We start from the raw sequence: 15,248 nt of genomic DNA, 5'->3' as shown, positions 1-15,248 counted from the left end.
GATGTTGGCATTATCAAAAAGTTGGTGGGCCCCTCCCCATCAGTATCCCCTATGGTAGTTATAGACAAATTAAAACACTCAGGAGCAGTGAGAATGTGTACCAACATGCAGGTCCCAAACAAGACCACCCATTGCGCAGCCAAGGATAGAAAATTGGCAATGGAGCTCCAAGCTTACAATTTAACTCTTTCCCTTGGGTTGTGTTTGAGGGTAGGCATTGCGTCAGTGCAAGAGGTGATCTAGATATTGAGGCTCTTGATGGCTTTCAGCAAGTTGCTGGTGTATGTGGGTCCTTGTATGTAGAGGACTGAAGTCGCCTAACATTGACAACCTCCTCACAGATCTTAATGAGACCCAGTGGTTTCTGAAACTTTATCTATAACTGAATGCATCTGGCCAATACAGTATGACATTTTATACCCACACTAGTTTGAGATTATAGAAAAATGGCTAATCTTTCAGATTTCCTCAATAGCAAATGTTTTCTAGAATGCGATATGTGAGGCCCTCGCAAGCTGGAAGGTGCCATGAATGCGATGCCATCACAATCGATGCCGCCACCACTCCTGAACAAATCATGAGGCTGAAGGCTATGTAAGAGAATGGGCTTAATCTACAGAAGAATCATGAGTTCATAAAGGCTCAGGGTGACTTTTTGGCTATGTCTTTTCAAGCCAAGGCATCTGCCCTTATCTGAAAATAGTGCCTAACCTTCACAGACTGAAGGCCGCAATTTTCTTAGGATTGCCACAGACTCTGGGAGATTCATCCAGAATTCGGCCACTTGAACCATATCTTGAGAGAAATTACAAGAAACAAGGCTGACTGGCCCTGGACAGACTGACATGAACAATCTTTGCTGGTGACCGAGGATGCTTTGCTACACTATGCGACAATGATATTCTAGTATTACTTTGACCCTGAAATAGATAATGAACAGGTAGTTGATGTTAGTTCATGTCGGCTCTGACTGTCCGCCTTTAAGAATCAACTGCCGAAAGCTGGGCACCAATAGCTTTCCCCTGGAGAGTCCCTTTTAATACCCTGTTTTGATATTAAACTGAGAAGGTTTCTCTACCCAGCAAATGGTGATGTCAGCAGTTTCATCTGTAACTCCACAGGAAATGTGTTCAATTGGTAACAAACAGTAAACCTTTGTTCCAGGGTTTAATACCGAGGAGAGAAAAATGGTCACTGCAGCTCCAAGCTACCAATTTTGAACTTCAATACCATTCCAGGGTAAACAGACTCACTATTTGTCAAGGCACCCACACGCCAAATGTAAAGGGTATCGACAAGCTGATTGCATTGATGAACATGTACACCTGCTCAAGTGAGGGGTCTGCTCCAAGGCCACTGCCATCGAAGACAATGAGTGACACTGCCCAGGATGAATGTGTAGTCTTCCATCTGAGTTACTCATAAAAATACCAGGACACCGCAAGGAGGCACATAGATTCCACCACAAAAATTGCCTTTCGTGGCCTGAGAAAAATACGACATGAAATATACACAATTGAAAACGGAGTGCTCCTAAAGAGTGATGGCATCATAATCCCATCCTCCCTCATGAAATAAACACTCCAGCTAGTGGATCAAGGCCACAAAGAAATAAGGAAATGGTTTGATTCCCTGGTCGCTGGTGGAAGTGATGGTCAACCAGTGTGAAGCATGCCAGGCATAAAAAAAACCACTGGAAACCATCAAGATATAGGAAGAGTGTAATGAACTAAGGTCAGAGTTGAACGCAAATTTCTGCAGCGTACTTCATGGCCACTACATACTCATGGAAGTCGATGTGTGCAACAAATTTCTTACGGTGAAAGTGGTAGACTCCGCAACATTCGAGCAGGTAGCACCAAAACTTAAAAAGATAATGACCACATCGGCCTGCCAAGGGAAATGTAAACTGACGATCTGATCCATTTCAGGAAATGCCACAAATATCTGCAAGACCTCAATAAAATTCTCCGATAAGCAGCAACCAAGAACATTGGGACTTACAACTTATATTTCATCTTGATTTTATCAGTCTTAGCGCTTGCATCTGTTGTAAGATGTTGGTGTGTGTATAAATAGTTAACAGAAGCACACCAGTATATTTATGCATTACTTGTCCATAAGGCCATCCTTTTCTTTTTGATATGATAAATGGTAAACCATATTAATTTAAGTACAAATGATTTGTACTTGTATTTTAGCACAACAATGTTTTAATTTACATAAGGACAACCAACACATTTCGTCCCCGCTTGTGACTTTTTCAAGTCAAGGTCGTTCTAGGGAAATTTCTGTAATGGAATGTATAAGGAAACAATGTAATATAGTTTGATAAATGAACAACTGTCAGTCACTGTACATGAAGTGGTCGTAAAATTCCTCAACCTGTGTTAACAGAAGTTTGTATTGTAGAAAATATTAGTTACTTGAATCGTAGAGAATACCAATAATTTGGAGTTCAAAGTGTGTATTAATAGTAGAGTATTAGTCTGAGGATATGAAGTCTGTCATAAAACGAGTTGGAACAGAATGCTCACCTGAGCTCCAAGCATCCTGGCTGAAAAGTAATTTGTATTTTGTCCAACACTGAGCCTACTGTACATACACTCACAGGTGGGCATGGCCACGTGGGTGAATAGAAGATTTGTCACACACAGGCACCACTCCGAAACAGGACAATGGATGTGTATCAGAGTTGTTTCTTTGCTCTGCACTTCTCGTGGACCTGTCAATCCCAACAAATGGTGAGCCGCTGAGCGTGTTCCAGAGAACCGCACATGCCCGACAGCCTGCTTCCTCCTTCTGCTATTACCACTTACAAACATCTCAGAGGGCAGCTGAAGGTGTTGTCGTCAAGTAATCACTTCAGTGGTGGGCACTGTGAGCCTGCTGTTATAATCGCATCTGGCCTGCATCACAGGCCTGATGGAACCACAGTGCAGAGGTGGGCGAACCACTGAAAGCCGAGCCAGTCTCGAGCCTGAAGCCTGGCTCGGTCTCAGCTCAAGGTCCAGCTGGAACCTCGAGCCCACATCAAGGGTGGTTTCTGCCTGCCACCCTCCTTCTACCCAGGATGTGGCCTTACAACCAGAATTGCCGACTTTGGTATTGGGAATCAGGTTTGAGTCTCTGCGTCAGCTCAACATCCTATTACTCTGTGCAAAACACAATGTACCTGTGCCCCCTAAAAGAAAATGGATCTGGCTTTGTGTAATGTAACTGGTGCTCATTTAAGGCGCCCCCTCGCAAGCTTGGGTCGAATTCGCTCTCTATCCAAACTGCAGCAAAATGTACAAAGAGGTAAAAACAAAGTGTTAACATAAAAAAGGAAGGACAAATAGATACCCATTTAGCGAATGATTTGTACAAAGTGCAACCAGAAAACCTGGACAAATCATTGTTTCTACTAAAATTGTATGATCTGACGGAAATATTTTATTTCACCAATAGTCCTTTTTTTCTTCATTATTGCGTATGAAAGCATTTTCAAATCTGTGAGTTCGGGACACCAGTGTTACAAAAGATTATTCTGTTCATTTTAATAACCAATAATGTTATTCTATAATAATCTATAATAATCTGGGCGACATACAGGGTTTACATGACAACTGTCTTGGTTTCTTAGTTCACTAATAGTTTATGTTAAAAAGCAATCACTTTTAATAAGTACTTCTCAGTGCGGTGCTATATCTGACGTATTAATGGCAAATATTCCATTCCATTTTTTCATAGCAAACATTTTCAGAGCTCAGATGATGCACGGGTTCTAAGAGCCAAGGTGGCTCGGTTCACCCTGTTTACTTGTTGACTCACCCACCTCTGCTGCGGCGTAAAACACCTACGGAATGCTGTCGTGCATGGGAATTTTAATTAACAGAATATATGTGGCGCAATGCTCGCATTTGCAAGTTCTTTATTAGAAACTGAAAGAAAGGAACCACAGAGAGGGAAATGTTTTTAGTTTTAAGGGAACAAGACTCTGCTGGAGGCACGCGCCTCAGCGTGAATCGACAGCAGCCCACGCACACGTCGGCGCTCCAGGACGCACGCGCCTCCTCGCGCACGCTGCGCACGCAGTCTTTGAGCAGCCTTATTGACATCATCTCTGACGGGGCCTCGTTGAGAGAGAAAATCACACAGGCTATTTATAGGGCTTCGACGCGGGAGACCCACGCAGAGAGCCAGACAAGGACATCAGCAAAGCACCAAAAAGCCTGCTAAAAATAAAAGCCGTCTCGTTCACAAGTTCAAAAATAGCATACCCCTTTTTGGTTTTAAATTCGGCAAATTAGTTCTATTCGATATTATGTTTATTGATTCAACAGGCTTTGGGCATTTATTTGGAATGCTCAAAAAATGTAGGTGAAAGTCTAGCTTCATGAGGCGAACGAACAGAATGTGCAGAAGCAAAAAAATATAAAACACCATCTTTAAATAGAAATCGAGATGTGCTGGTACTCACTATACCGGTTTCTGCTTGAGAAGTGTCGGTACTCTCCCTTAAAATTTATTGCAGCAGCAGTGAGAAGTGCAGGTAATCTCCGTATCATACTAAAAAAGTGCAGGTACTCCGTGCCGGGCAGCACCTGCCCATTTAAAGCACTGTAAAACACCAATAAAACACTCAACCACTAGTCTCTAAACTGGAAAAAAATCCCCCCCATCAAAAAATGCTTAAACTAGTCCCACACTGCAGAAGGCAGCAAGTACAATCAGGGCTGGCTTTGGCGCTTGTGTCCCACGTTGAGATAAAAAATGTTGGCATAGCCACACCCCATGAGCGCCTTCTCGGATTCTCTCACTACCACCGGGCAAATGTGCCCTCATCTTTCCAATCATAAGTCATTGTTAAACACAGCGCCCCCTTGAAGCAAACACCCTCTCCACAGGTCAGCGCCCAGTGTGGCCTCACCAGTCGCACTGCCCTAAAGCCGGCCCTGGGTACAATGGGAAGTAAGGGCATGGAAGGATCACGTCCTTTGGCACACACCTTAGTTTCAGGGGCGGCTGGTGACATTTGAAAGTGGTGGGGCGTAAACTAATTTGCATATTGCACCGCAGCGAGCGAGCACAGCGAGCGAGCGAGCCCGAACCACCTTGCATCCATCCATACATCATTCATGCATCCACCCATCCATCCATCCACCCACCCACCCATCCATCCCTCCACCAATTCTGCATTCATCCTGCATCCATCATTCATTCATGCATCCACCCACCCATCCAGCATCCATCATTCATTCATGCATTCACCCATCCATCCATCCTGCATCCATCATTCATTCATGCATCCACCCATCCATCCATCCACCCATCCATCCTGCATCCATCCATCCATCATTCATTCATGCATCCATCCATCCACCCATCCATCCACCCTTCCACCCATCCATCATCCATCCTGCATCCATTCATGTGTCCACCCATCCATCCATCCTGCATCCATCATTCATTCATGCACCCATCCATCCATCCACCCATCCATCCTGCATCCATCATTCATCCACCCATCCATCCATCCATCCATCCACCCACCCATCCAGCATCCATCCATCATTCATGCATCCATCCATCCACCCATCCATCATCCATTCCTGCATCCATTCATGCATCCATCCATCCATCCATCCTGCATCCATCATTCATTCATGCACCCATCCATCCACCCTGCATCCATCCTGCATCCATCATTCATTCATCCACCCATCCTGCATCCATCCTGCATCCATCATTCATTCATGCATCCACCCATCCATTCATCCACCCATCATTCATCCATCCATCCACCCATCCTGCATCCATCATTCATTCATGCACCCATCCATCCACCCTGCATCCATCATTCATTCATTTACCCATCCACCCATCCTGCATCCATCCTGCATCCATCATTCATTCATCCACCCATCCATTCATCCACCCATCATTCATCCATCATCCATCCACCCATCCTGCATCCATCATTCATTCATGCACCCATCCATCCACCCTGCATCCATCCTGCATCCATCATGCATTCATCTACCCATCCACCCATCCTGCATCCATCCTGCATCCATCATTCATTCATGCACCCATCCATCCACCCTGCATCCATCCTGCATCCATCATGCATTCATCTACCCATCCACCCATCCTGCATCCATCCTGCATCCATCATTCATTCATGCATCCACCCATCCATTCATCCACCCATCATTCATCCTGCATCCATTCATGCATCCATCCATCATTCATGTATTTTTATGACCCTATAACTTGCACACAGCTTGTCAGTGTTTAATACCAGTCTCGAACCTTGTACTCCAGCACCAATGATACATGATTAATATTAATTGTTTTTAAAAACATGTATTTATTCGACACCAATTTCACACCTTAGTCGGAACATCATTTTTATTTGTTTTTTAAAATATCTATTTATTTAACACCAGTGTAAGTCATGTATACATTTTTATGGTTCGATAAGAGGCTCGAACCTGGTTTCCCATCACCAAAGTCGGCCGTGCTATCCGTCAGGGGTTATGTAACAGGGCTATGTAGTGACCAGCCAATCCTGCGCCAGGATTGGCTGGGGGGGCACCATGACTCCTCGCCCAGTCGCCCTGTGTAACCCCGGGGGCTGCGGCCCGCCCCCTGGTCCTCTCTCTAAGGGGGAATTCACAAGAAAACGATCTGCGCATGCGCGGGCATGTTTGTGCCCAAAAATACACTTGCGCAGCTGCAGCAGCCCGATCCTTCCCCCCCCCCCCCCCCCCGCCCCCCCCTTGCGCACTCCGGGAAGGTCGGGTGTCTCCCGGTCGGCAGATAGCGCGATTTTTTTAAATAATTGTGTTTGGCTTCTAGTGACGACGTGGTGGGTCCATGGGGCTTAGTGGGGCTTCGCCCCTACGCCCCAATGGACGCACCGCGCCTGCTTAGTTTCATACTTTGGACACAATATTCTCAACTCCGATAACTCGAACATCAGGCATGCTAACTTTCCCCAAAAATGTCACTGTCTGAGGTGGGGGCTGGACTTTGGAAGAAGGGAGGTAGATGCCTAGAACTGTCTGCACAGCAGTGCCCCTTTGCCCACCAATTCTCCCACCCCACAAAAAAAAGCTTCTTGATGTTGCCACTGATGTCTAGAGGGGGGTGAGCCACTAAAAGCTCAACGTCGGCTGCTTCGATCTTCCAAAGGCAGCTGGAAACCCACCGCAGTTCGCCTTCCCTGACACCGAGTGACATCAGGTGTTCACTGGGTGACCATGTGAAGGGAGTAGATATTGTCAGGCGCGGTGCGTCCATTGGGGCGTAGGGGCGAAGCCCCACTAAGCCCCATGGACCCACCACGTCGTCACTAGAAGCCAAACACAATTATTTAAAAAAATCGCGCTATCTGCCGACCGGGAGACACCCGACCTTCCCGGAGTGCGCAAGGGGGGGGCGGGGGGGGGGGGGGGGGGGAAGGATCGGGCTGCTGCAGCTGCGCAAGTGTATTTTTGGGCACAAACATGCCCGCGCATGCGCAGATCGTTTTCTTGTGAATTCCCCCTTAGAGAGAGGACCAGGGGGCGGGCCGCAGCCCCCGGGGTTACACAGGGCGACTGGGCGAGGAGTCATGGTGCCCCCCCAGCCAATCCTGGCGCAGGATTGGCTGGTCACTACATAGCCCTGTTACATAACCCCTGACGGATAGCACGGCCGACTTTGGTGATGGGAAACCAGGTTCGAGCCTCTTATCGAACCATAAAAATGTATACATGACTTACACTGGTGTTAAATAAATAGATATTTTAAAAAACAAATAAAAATGATGTTCCGACTAAGGTGTGAAATTGGTGTCGAATAAATACATGTTTTTAAAAACAATTAATATTAATCATGTATCATTGGTGCTGGAGTACAAGGTTCGAGACTGGTATTAAACACTGACAAGCTGTGTGCAAGTTATAGGGTCATAAAAATACATGAATGATGGATGGATGCATGAATGGATGCAGGATGAATGATGGGTGGATGAATGGATGGGTGGATGCATGAATGAATGATGGATGCAGGATGGATGCAGGATGGGTGGATGGGTAGATGAATGCAGGATGGATGCAGGGTGGATGGATGGGTGCATGAATGAATGATGGATGCAGGATGGATGCAGGATGGGTGGATGGGTAGATGAATGCATGATGGATGCAGGATGGATGCAGGGTGGATGGATGGGTGCATGAATGAATGATGGATGCAGGATGGGTGGATGGATGATGGATGAATGATGGGTGGATGAATGGATGGGTGGATGAATGAATGATGGATGCAGGATGGATGCAGGATGGGTGGATGGGTAAATGAATGAATGATGGATGCAGGGTGGATGGATGGGTGCATGAATGAATGATGGATGCAGGATGGGTGGATGGATGGATGAATGATGGGTGGATGAATGGATGGGTGGATGCATGAATGAATGATGGATGCAGGATGGATGCAGGATGGGTGGATGAATGAATGATGGATGCAGGATGGATGCAGGGTGGATGGATGGGTGCATGAATGAATGATGGATGCAGGATGGATGGATGGATGGATGCATGAATGGATGCAGGAATGGATGATGGATGGGTGGATGGATGGATGCATGAATGATGGATGGATGCTGGATGGGTGGGTGGATGGATGGATGGATGGATGGGTGGATGAATGATGGATGCAGGATGGATGGGTGGATGGATGGATGGGTGCATGAATGAATGATGGATGCAGGATGGATGGATGGGTGGACACATGAATGGATGCAGGATGGATGATGGATGGGTGGAAGGGTGGATGGATGGGTGGATGGATGGATGCATGAATGAATGATGGATGGATGGATGCAGGATGGATGGGTGGATGGATGGATGGGTGGATGCATGAATGAATGATGGATGCAGGATGGATGGATGGGTGAATGCATGAATGAATGATGGATGCTGGATGGGTGGGTGGATGCATGAATGAATGATGGATGCAGGATGAATGCAGAATTGGTGGAGGGATGGATGGGTGGGTGGGTGGATGGATGGATGGGTGGATGCATGAATGATGTATGGATGGATGCAAGGTGGTTCGGGCTCGCTCGCTCGCTGTGCTCGCTCGCTGCGGTGCAATATGCAAATTAGTTTACGCCCCACCACTTTCAAATGTCACCAGCCGCCCCTGGATATTGTGTGACACACGGTGCCTCCATGTGCGTTGGCAGGTCTGGTACAGAAAAATATGCAGTAATTATATGTGAACTGTGCCAAGCTGCTATAAAAGAGCGCACTGTAGTTGCACACTCACCACTTTGTGCCTTGATTATAGGGTGACAACGTTTTGAAGGTGGGTGTGTATGTTCATATGGCGAGGTTTTATTTGGACTTCATGTGTACAGTGTAGGATTAGTTCCACTTTCTTACCCTGGCAGCAACCGAGTTTTAGCTGAGAAGTTTGCCCACGTCCCACTTCTACACAATACGTCAGTACAGCTGCTGCGGTTATATGGTGCACTAAAGAAACTGCATTGTGACTTAACTCTTAAGCATGCAAGAGAATAGATAATAAGGGCTGTTATTTGCCCACATGACAAAATAGGAGATAATGAAAAGGGCTCATGAGAAGTTGTGAGCGCAAATCTATTGTGGCATTTTTGCAAATTTGCCTCCGCAGTTCTGGTCCACCCTGCAATTATAAAGTAACCAGAAAAGAAGGCGTTTTCCGTGAAGACTGAATAGTGGTGGGAGGGATGACGGATTATTAACCAAAATTGCAACCCTCTGGAGATGTGGCGGAAGAGGCAGCTCAGCATCCACCAGAATACAGACCTTGTAGCACAATTTTTCACTGCTCTAACATTAAAACAGTGGAAAAAAAACTGAGACCGCTTTAAAATAAATGCAACGTATGTAAGCCATGAACAACTTTATTAGAAGTTTTTGCCAAAGGCGATGTGTCCATTCCAACCAGGGGCGTGTCTTCAAGGGTTGGGGGAGGAAACCCCCACAACCCAATAATTGCTCAGTTGTGTAAAGCTGCCCGGTGACTGTTGGGTCTGTTTGTTACTGCACGGGACTGGAGCCCATTTGACAACAGTGACCCGGCGCAAGGTACTCGGGTCTGATGGCATCCTTTGAGCTAGAAAAGTCACGTCTTAGACTCTAAGGGTCCGATTCTCAAAGGGTCTTCGCACTCGTGGCTGTGGCTACGTAGTCATGGGGGGTGGGGGTCCTTTCTCGTGGCAGGACCTCTGAACTGTAGTTTCTCTTTGTGATTTGTCCCCCACCCACGACTACGGGACCTCTGCCACAAATGCAGAGGCTGTTTGCGAATTAGAACCTGTGTCTGTGCAGCTGCCGCATTTGTTTACCTCTCACGGCAATTACCTGCCGCTCTCACAGCCTCGGCACTCCTTTCTTCCCGGAAGATGTCCAAGGGCCAGCACAAGCTCCCAGACTCCCCACCCAATCCAGATGCTGATCTCATGCTATGAGAGGAGCGCCAGGATTGGTCTGAGCGGCCTGGTTAGGTGCTCACTAAGGGACTGAGAGCCTGTGCCATTTCTCTATTTGGATGTACAATACAGCTGGGTTGGAGAAATCTTAAGTGCGCATGTCGGTTTGGCAGTCCTGAGACGGCCGGCCAAACCGACATGCACATTTACAGTACTGCTGTCTATCCATTGAGGACAGTCCGGCTCTAGCCCGCCCCAGAGTCTACAACATCGGCTGTCAGTGAAAGATAAAATAGTTTTATAATTTGATTTTTCATCTGCAGTAGGGAGATGTTCCTCGTCATTTCAGAGGAGCCGCTGCTGCCTGCATGGACATTGGCTGTGTGCACCAGTGACCACTGGTGATGCTCGGCTTCAGGCAGAGCTCTGCATGCAGCCCCTTCCCATGGCCTCAAGTGGGTGTTGCCCATCCATCTTCCCAGAGACAAGTGCTTTTTTATTTTATTTATAGAAGGGCTTCATGCAGTTTGCAGTACAAGCCTGAAGTGCTGTTTCTATAGGTGTTCCTAGTGCCTTATGCTACCAGATAACTCAGGGAGTTGAAGCACATTCTGGAATGTGTAATCTTTGGGCAAAAACTTTAATAGCTAGGAGGGTTCATGTGCCTGCTGCAGAGTATTATATGTAATGTTGCAGATTTGTACTCCATGGTGCTGCATAGTAATCAGCTGCTTGGTTTATTTTCCGACCACCGCATTACAATGCTGGTGGTCGGAAATTAAACCGACCAGTCATTCCGGCTGGCTTCCGACAGGCTCAAGGAGCCAGTCGGCCAGTCGGAACTGGCTCGTAATCCCAAAGGGCGGGCCTTTCTGCCCTTGGGATCACTATGCACAGTTTCCAGCGTGGTTTCTAAGCCAGCCTGTCCGACATGGAAATAATGTTGGAAATATTGTTTGGGGTCCCCCTGCAGGGCCCTCGTGTGTACGGCCTCCAGTTGGGGGCTGAGGTGGCACCTCCCTGTTGATCCCTGCACCTCGTGGCAGGCACCTTATGCTGCCTGCCACGGGGTGCAGGGATGAACAGCACCTCCATTTCTAAATGGGAGCATGTATTAGAGCCGTTTTACGGCCATAATACATACTCCCATAGGGAAACGGAGGAATGCAACCTAACAGTGTTCGGTCGCATCCTAATTAGGTGATCGGGACCACCGACCAGAGGTCGGTTGGTCCAAGGAACGAGACGGTGTCGGGCAGACTTAAGTTCGCCCAAAATCGTAATTATCCCATATACATAAACGGCTCCTAAGATGCCACTTTCCTGCATCTATTGCAATTAGGGGAGCACCAGTAAAATTATCCTGCAGTCTGAGGTACATGAAGCGCCTTTGGCCAGTATATGCGGTGTCCTACATCTCTATCCACAAAGCTTTCTGCGCTGTATCACTTTCTCTGTACCCTGCAAGATGCTTGTACAGTGAAATCCCTTTACATGGCTAAAGGGGAGTACTTTGTGTCTATAGGATGAGGTCCCTGTACAATGTACCTGTAGAAGGCCATTTTTGCGGTCCATGCAGCCGCTGATGTGCCATGCCATGGTGATGGTGGCATTAAAGTTGTGCTGGTGCACTAGCTAGTTTTGGCAATCCAACACTGATGTGTGGGCTTAGTACTGGCCTGTATCTTGTGTTTGGCTGTAGTCAGACCTGTGTTATGAGTTTGTTTGGGTCCAGGTGTGTGTGAATGTGTTCACTGCTGTGTTGGTGGTTTGAGGGTGGAGCATCTGCGCGTTAAGAGAGACCCTGTTCTGGTCACACCCACTTCTGAGAAGAGACTTCTGTGTTGCTTTGATTGCTCGATGCCAGCTACCAGCCTGACCGCTGATGTTACTTACATGAAAATGTGATGATGGTCCATCTCAAACACTTGTTGTGGTCAGAACTTTGCGAGGCGACTTTAACAACCTGTTCGCAACACAAGTGAAACCTCAGGAGGCTGAAGTCCTACGTTGTGTGCTTGCAGCATGTACTTGGGGAACTGCTGCATGTGTTTATGTTCTGCACTAGAGGGCAGGTATGGACAGTTTTTGGGAACACTACATATTCAGGCCTGACAGGTCATGTTTTAGGGACGTCTTTTGTAGCCACTTTGCACACAGGTGCAGAGTTCACCACAAGATAAATGTGCACATCAGACCGTGTAAATATTCCTGCTCAGTGGCGTAACAAAACTTGAGGGGGTCCCCTGCAAAGTTCATGGAGGGGGACCCCCACGCTCCAGACACAGCAAGGAGCTCTCAGGACAGGGGCCCGCTCCCGTGCACAGTCCCGGAGGGAACCCCCTTCCCCCGAAGGAGCGTGGGGTCTATTGTTACGCCACTGTTCCTACTTCCATATACATATGGGTATTTATATATAGGTGTTTACGGTAGCCACTAAAACTTTAGCAAGTATCTTGTGTAAATATATATATACGTCCCAAACATTGGACTACTATGAACTCCCAAATATCCTTCTCAATCTCCCCCTCCTTTTTTAGCCATGTCCCCTACTAACAGGCACACACGAGCATTACTTTAAAAAACAATTTACTAATTTCCATTTCAACTCCATTCCCATCCTTCTATCCCTACTCGAAACTCTACTAAACACACAAGAAAGCAGGAGAACAAACCCAACACCTCAAATGCACAAGGAACCGTTATTATTACTAATCTACAAACTATCAAAGTTTGGCTCCGGAGGACCATGATGCTCACTGCAAACCACTCCAATGCCTCATCAGGGGTAGTAAACGCGACATAAATACAATTTACAATTACATCATTTTCCAATGATTTCCTTAAATCAGTGCTTGTTGATATCATCTCCAGTGCATTTCAGGCACAGCCTTTATTCACAGGAAATAATACAATTGCTTGCAAAAGTGGTTCACTCTCTAGCTGATGGTTAAACCACTGTGCAGACAGTGTGAGGGGGGGACAATGTGCTACAACAATGCAGTGCAGCCAGAGTAAGCCGCACGTGGACATGGTGTCACAGACAATGCCCCCGGGCTCTGCCCGAAATGCATTGGAGGTGATGTGGCTTAGACTAATAGTTGATCTAAGGGAATCATTAGATTTTGATGTATGTGGCGTGGATCCACAGATAACAGCTATTAATAAGTGGCTTATTCAGATATTTACTGTAATTTCAATGGAATGAAGAAGAAATAATACAGATGTTTCCATTATAAAAGTAATGTGAAAGTACATAGTGATTTTTGAAACATTACGTCAAGTATTTTCCTCGGTCGTGCCCAACCTTTATGAAGCGAATTAGAGACTAGGGTTACATTTGGCAAGACGTTAGTGGAGACTGTGTGGGAAGTGGGTTGTCCTACGGTGGGAGGAAGATGCAGCGATGAGCCTTGAGACCCTTCCTTAATGCCAAAGGTGGTTAGACACCAACTCCGAGGTGTAGTGAGGGGGCATTCGATAGCCTTGATGCGGATGAGAGGAAGGTCTGTGTTGTGTGATTCTTCGAGAGTTTTCTGGAATTCTTAAGCCTGACCGGGGTGGAGTTGCAAGGGTGCCATTAGAGATTCTGGTGATGATGAAGTAATCCGGTTTCCTTGAGTAGGGTGCTTTGTAGATTAGGTGGCATGCCTAGGAGTGGATTTGTACTAAGAAAAGAGAGCCAACGCGGTTGCCTCAAGGTGGCCGAGATAAGCCTGACTTTTCCCTGATTGATGGTAAGCTGTTACTTCTTGGACTCTAGGCCTTCATGATCAGATAAATGATGACACAGACTGTCTTTGTGGTGACTTTACTGGCCTTGACTAGGTGTCCTGGGCTATTTTATGAGCAGGGTCACCAGACCACTGACACCTCTGTTGGATGGATGTGGGTTGGGTTATAGGACTGCTTCCAGGGAGTGGCTGCTGCATGGCGTGTTCAGCAGGCCTTTACAGTTGGAGCATAGATTATAGCTATTAATGGAGCCAAGGTGGACTGCGGGAGGTCACTAAGGGTGAAAGGAACCAGGCAGGAGAGAGCACTTGCGAAACCTCTCAAGTTGAAAATACGCCCCAAACAAACGGGAGAAGATTTACAACTTTTCCTCCTTCGGCCTTGTGAATTGTAGGAAGGTTTGTTTAAGGTGTTGTGAAAGAATAGGAGAATATGCGTTGTTAAGAATTATAGAACAGTGGTTGTGAAAGTGAACACTTTTAATTGAAATATCACTCAGTCAGGTAGGAATCCTGAAATGAAAATGCTTTACAAGAGAAGGGGCTATTAAGACTTGGTCAAAACCTATTTCAGCTGAATCTATAGATAAATGGCCAAATAATTTGTGTGCATTGTTATTATGGCACAGATTTGATCACACAAAATAGGGACAGATGTAGTAAGAACTGATTGCAAGATACTGGACACAATTTGCAAGCAGTATTTTTGTGACTAGTAGTACAGCGCCCAGTGTAGTAATTTGCAACCGCACCTATGTACAAGTAGGTCAGATTGCAAATACTAATTCCTAGTGGGTCGCAATTCAACCTGGCTCATGAATATTAAGGAGGTAGGCTGCGAATTGTGACCCAATTGGAATTGCAGCTATCGAAGGGATGGTGGCCGGCTGAGGTCAGCAGATCACCATGTCTGTGTTTGCTTTTAAATGAAGAAACCTGTTTTCAAAAACGACAAATGGGATGCTTAAAAAAAAAGTCACTGGGACCACTGCCTACTCTTAAAAAGTGTTTTTGTCAACACTCACAAAGGGCCTTTGGGACCCCTTCCTGTTTGCGAATGGCTC

The 15,248-nt window shown here is 46.6% G+C and overlaps 1 protein-coding gene across 4 annotated transcripts in view; it reads right to left on the bottom strand.

Moving 5' to 3' along the window:
* Window positions 1-15,248, bottom strand: part of STARD10 (StAR related lipid transfer domain containing 10) — a 325,536-nt gene that overhangs the window by 218,886 nt on the left and 91,402 nt on the right. The gene's annotated exons all lie outside the window — the stretch shown is intronic.

This window comes from Lissotriton vulgaris, chromosome 8 (assembly GCF_964263255.1).
Source record: "Lissotriton vulgaris chromosome 8, aLisVul1.2, whole genome shotgun sequence".
Taxonomy (NCBI): domain Eukaryota; kingdom Metazoa; phylum Chordata; class Amphibia; order Caudata; family Salamandridae; genus Lissotriton; species Lissotriton vulgaris.
The sequence above is the reverse complement of the archived record's forward strand: the minus strand, read 5'-3'. Positions and strand labels throughout refer to the sequence as shown.